The sequence below is a fragment of the Danio rerio genome, chromosome 13, assembly GCF_052040795.2.
Source record: "Danio rerio strain M-AB ecotype USA chromosome 13, GRCz13ab, whole genome shotgun sequence".
NCBI lineage: Eukaryota > Metazoa > Chordata > Actinopteri > Cypriniformes > Danionidae > Danio > Danio rerio.
This window is the reverse complement of record NC_141033.1, coordinates 5,760,001-5,765,777: the sequence shown is the minus strand read 5'-3', so window position 1 is coordinate 5,765,777 and position 5,777 is coordinate 5,760,001. Positions and strand designations below refer to the sequence as shown.

The 5,777-nt window shown below is 39.1% G+C and overlaps 1 long non-coding RNA gene across 1 annotated transcript in view; it reads left to right on the top strand.

Moving 5' to 3' along the window:
- The first annotated feature begins 5,571 nt into the window (after positions 1-5,571).
- LOC141377110 (uncharacterized) overlaps positions 5,572-5,777 on the top strand; it is a 155,913-nt gene continuing 155,707 nt past the window's right edge. The window contains exon 1 of the long non-coding RNA XR_015505677.1: positions 5,572-5,694. This is a non-coding gene — a long non-coding RNA (uncharacterized LOC141377110). The remainder of the gene's footprint in view (positions 5,695-5,777) is intronic.

The following is a 5,777-nucleotide window of genomic DNA, read 5'->3' as shown; positions in this document are numbered from 1 at the left end:
CAGTTGAACAGATGTACCTAATAAAGTGCCCGGTGAGCGTACATTTAGTATAGATATGTGTATATATATATATATATATATATATATATATATATATATATAGTTTAGAGTATAAGATTTCACATTTAATGGAACTAGTAACATTTCAAAAATATTATATTTTATACAATTTTATATCTTTTACTCAAACACTAAAACGTCACTGAAACATGTTGGGAAACCAAAAGAAGTATTGTTCATTAGAAACTAAAATGGCTAATGGTGGATTCTGGAACCAGAACAAGATCCATATGGGTCAGTTTAGAGTTTGACATATTTTTTATATATATTTTTTGCACTGTGGAAAAGTTTTTTTGACTTGGTGACAAAAACTGCTGTCTAAATAAGAAGACTCAAATTTATGTGCTAATGAAAGGATCTGATATGAATTTTCTTTGGCAGAGCCTGACTATAGGTCAAGCACCTCTATGTCAACAAGGGCGTCTCGCTGTTATGTAGAGCACAGTTTGATTATTATGTGAAGTCTTGTCTTTTCTTCTCATATTTTGGCCTGATGTGCTTGACTGGGGCTGAATGTATAACTGGCCAATAGCCTTCAAGCTTCATGGGAATCGCCATGGGGACATGCTTTTTGGGATGATTTCCTGTCTGAAAGATTGAGGGACGCCTCAGGGAACTTCCCCGAGCCCCTCTTTCTTCACAAATGGAGAAGCGCGATGCGACTGCCTTTGTCCTTCACATAAAAAGGGAGAACCGCTGAGGCCAGATTTCCCCTCTGAGCCTTTAGAGTAATCATTGTTTTATAAACAAGTCTTTGGAAATATTAATATTCATATTTCTTTCTAGGCCAAAGAAGTCGCGCTGAATCAATTATGCTATTCTTTCCCATGTATAATACGAACAAGCGACATTCTCTTTATGGAAGGTTGCTGTGTCACACCCCTGAAGAATCTGCAGATGTAGAAAACGATAATTACATCTCTGCCTGGTGTAATTTTGTGATTACGTGGCCCCTATTATCCAGATGTAGAATAGCATTGTGTGGGGTGAATCTCTGAGGATTATGGGAGAGAAAGCACTTTTCATCGGGTCAATATTATATATTTCAGATGAACCGTATTCTGTATTTAAACCACCCTGTCGTAGAAGTTGCCTGATGAAATTTCTCCATTCCTCGTCTGCTGGTGGATATTGCCAGAGCGGTCGTTAATGGCCTAATAAAAGCCAAGCATCTTCCCCTGCATATGTAATGTATGAGGCTTTAAAAAAGCGTTATTGCTCCTTCAAATCGGAGCTGCTTCCTTGAATGTGATGGACCGTGGGAGTCCACCTACACCGCTGAAACCAATGCCGCTTTTTCTAATAAGAGCTTTGCTTTCTCCACCACATGCTGAAAAGCACGGTGTGCTTAAACGGCAAGAAGAGCAGATCGGTTACACGTGAAGACAGCCCACGTCCTACCCATGATATCAAAAACAACCTTGGCAGCAAGTTTTCATTTCATTATACGCTAAAATAACAGTCTATAGATGTTCGAGAGCGCTTAACTGGAGACCTTGGATTTGATCACCACTGAGCCACATTTATTCCCATATCGTAGGCTCACATTCTCGGGATACTACCAGCATTTTATTTTCTTGCATTGGATTTCCACAGCCCTCCTTCACAGTTCTTAGAAGGTCTTTAATACCTGAGGAAGTCTATTCGTGGCATTCCCATTCAACTATATGGCGGTTGCTCAGACACAAGCCATTCATTTGTGACTCATGTCAAACAGGTCAGACAGAGAAAAAGGCAAGTCAATTTCACACTTTCGAGGACTCACAGTAAACATAATTTAACTTTTTTTTCTATACAGTTTATCACATAAACATAATGACTCTTTTTTTAATACACTATAATGAATACTTTTTTTTACCCCCTAACGCACAGATGTGAAATCCTGTTCCTAGAGAGCCGCAGCTCTGCACAGTTTAGTTCTAACCCTGCTTCGACATACCCGTTTCAAACAAGCCTGAAGGACTCAATGGCTGTTTCTCAATATTTGTTCTTCAGCGGTCTTGCGTCCTCATGTAACATCATCATCAGCTGCCAAAGTTCAGTTCCAATACTCAAGACTGCAAGAACAGAGGACACCTGAACTTCCCGGATGTGTTCTTGATATCGAGGATGCATCGATGCAGAATAGAGGACGCGTTCTCTATTCTTGTGGTCTCCTGAGTTCGTTCTTCCGAGGACACCTGGCAAGACCTGTCTCCACAAGAACGCAAGTCCATTCTCAGCGCTCTTGGAATTGAGAAACAGACAATTAGTTTGATCAGATGTGTTTAAGTGGAGTTGAAACTAAACTGTGCAAAGCTGCGGCCCTCCTACAGGATTTGACTTTGCCCTAACAGTACACTCAAATTGGGGCGTCAGCATCAATGCTTGACGATTAGCGTGTGTAAGGATGTACCAGGGTGCAGTTGTACAAAACCAGTGACGAGGAATAAATTCAGTCCAAGGTGTTTATTTAGGTGCAAACAATTGTGGATTCCCAGCAAAAACAAAACTTTTTTTTTTCTACAAAATTATATACAAAACTTACAGAATCATTGTGTGTTCTGGCTATGCCATCAGTTAGGCCCAAACACGTTGGCTGTATCTCATTTCCATAAACGCAGAGAATGGACTTGCGTTCTTGTGAAGACCGGTCTTGCCAGGTGTCCTAGGAAGAACGAACTCAGGAGACCGCGAGAACATTGAACTCGTCCTATGAGAAACGAGATGCTGCATTCTTCCTGATGGTCACATGACCTTCACACATTTTTAATGGAAAATTATTTTAACATTACAGCATTCATACAACGACTTATTGTTTTTCCCCTTTTCAAAATATATACTATGCATAAAGACTTTACAAATATACGTTGCACAATAAAAATAAAACAGATTTTTGGAATTTCTGCATATAAACACCCTTAATGTGTTTATGCCTTTATTAAGATTGTCATGGTGATGTTTATATTCACAGTTTCATTTAGGGAAACTTCTGAGATAAATAAGTTCTATCTTTGAACTTTAATAATAAATAAAATGCTGAGCTTCCCACCTCTCGTTGCAATGACTTCTGGGACTTTTAGAGCGAGTTCGGTGCTCAAGTCTGCATTGGTGCGTCCTCGATATCAAGGTCATATTCAGGAAGTTTCACGCGTCCTCTGTTCTTGAGTATTGGAACTGAACTTTGGCAACTGATGATGACAGTACATGAGGACGCAAGAACGCTGAAACACAAATAGTGAGAAACAGCCAACTATCCACACAAGGAAAAACTTCCTAAAATGGCTTCTTCTTCTTCTTGTGGGGGTTAATGGTGGTTGGCAAACCAGCTTACATGGTGCATTTCCTAAAATGGCTGACATGCTGGAGTTTGGCTCCACTCATTTTTTAGTACATACCATTTGAAAAATTATACAACTTCCAAAGCAAGTCAAAAATATTTTAAGAGACAACACATATGGTAGTAACATGCAACATATACATCTCAGAATTTTCTAAAAAAGTGTCTGATTAATATGTTCCATCAAAATCAATAGTTTCCTTGTCTTATCCCCCCCAAGATGTCATGTAAAATGGTAGAACCCTGATCATTGGGGAAAAGGAAACCTTAAAATGGCCGCATTTCCTGCAATCAGGTTTGGCTGTTTGGAGGTGACCCTGAATGTAAGTAGGACAATATTATTTGTTTATTAGTTTTAATCATGAAAAATGTTTGCAACAAATTGTGGTGAGATTTATTTTCAATGTTAAACCAAATAATGAAACGTTAAGCTAAATAAAATAAATAAATAAACAGCAGAAATAAATGGAGCATTTCTAATCACACAAAACAGTCAAGTATCCACACAATATTTTTTTCAGTTGGTATCTAAAATGTGTGTATAGTGGAAATGGTTTGTGTGAGTTCTATGTTCTAGTTCATGCTTACTAGCTTGCCTACACAAGTCAAAGTCACATCTGTGACCGTGTGTTTGAAGTTTGGTACTAACATGATCATCATAGCAGCCTCAGCCAATGAAATTAGACCACAACTGGCTACTGTCTGACCTGGGGTATTTGCATAAAGCGTTCTCATTGGCTCAAGCTTCCATTGGCGCTTGAAAAGTTGAGAAATTTCCAACTTCTGCAGTGAGCGACGCCATGTCAGATTCACAATTCAGTTCAGCAACACTTGACATCACACATTGACCCTGTAGAGGCTGACGCTCCATGTGAATCGGGTGTAAGAGCTCATACACACTCAGCGCTCAGAAATTAGTTTTAAAAAAGCACAGTGCAAGGTCCACATGATTCGATATTATGAGCATGACGTAATAACGACAATATTGAACCCATTACATTTTTACATTTACATTTAGTCATTTAGCAGACGCTTTTATCCAAAGCGACTTACAAATGAGGACAAGGAAGCAATTTACATAACCAAGAGCAACAATGAATAAGTGCTATAGGCAAGTTTCAGGTCTGTAAAGTCTAAGAAGGGAAGTATTAGTAGTATTAGTAAATTTTTATTTATTTTTTTTTTGGGTACAGTTAGTGTGATATTCAGAGAGGCAATTGCAGATTAGGAAGTGTTGTGGAGACTAAATAGTTGAAATTAGAAATAGCGAAACAATGTTATGATGAGCACTTGAGGATACGTCATATAAAATATTCTAGACAAAGCCACAATGAATGCCTCCTCCGCCATGATATAACTGTAAATAAAACGGTTGTCATGCCAACTTTCTACTATAAAACAGAAGTTGACAACGGTTGCCTCGCTACCGAGCTCTTCTGATTGGTCCACTGCTTTTGGACCTGACAATAATGAGCTGCGCTGTGTGTGAAAGTTGAAGATATTTAGTGCTCACGTGTGCGACAGTTAAAAGACGCAAGCGTAACGATCACACATGTCCATCCAGAGCATGTTTACATTGAAAAACACATTCACTCTTGCCATTTTTCTGACAATCCAGTCATTTTAATAGAACTATTGAGAGATTTTGCAGATTTCACAATGGGTATTAATTGGTCAAAGCACTAGAATCAGTGAAATATTTACTATGAATCTTTTTGACCATAAAAGTTTGCTTACGTGACCACACATTCATACAAACCAGGCTCATTCTTAAAACATACCGCTATATATATATTTGTGGAGACCGGCAAATACATCCCAGGCGGTATGTTTTGTGCAGTTTTTGTTTTCGCGAGTGCACCAGAGGATGCTGTGTATGCTTTTTTGAGTGCTGTTAGTGCCTGCTGTTCTCACGTCAATCCTCCAGAGGCCACTGTGGAGTGATTGACTGCCTGATCGATCGACTAACCCAACCTCCTCCTTGCCTTAACCCAACCAATAGTGTTTTCAAAAGCACAGATTGACCTGCCCACTCACTTCCCTAAACCCAAACAAACAGTGTTTTAAAAAGCAATCCATAGAAAGAAGAGCCCTCGCCTGATTTTTACAACGTTTTCAGATTTTACCACATGCTCACTCTGTTGCTTACTTGTCTATTTTTTGGCTTCTGTTTTTGTCTTACCTGCTTTCTGGAACTCTTCTTCACCAGATTCGAACCTTGTCATCATGGTCAACTCCTCTCTGCGTCTTAAGTCTGACGTACATGACGAGCTACTGGACAAATTGGTAACAGTGGAAAAGCCGTCCATATGGAGGTAAGCGGTCAGCTGGTGAGTGTGAAAAGGAATAGCATCATACCGTGTACTGTAGCTTAATTTTAAAGGCGAAATGCATAAAT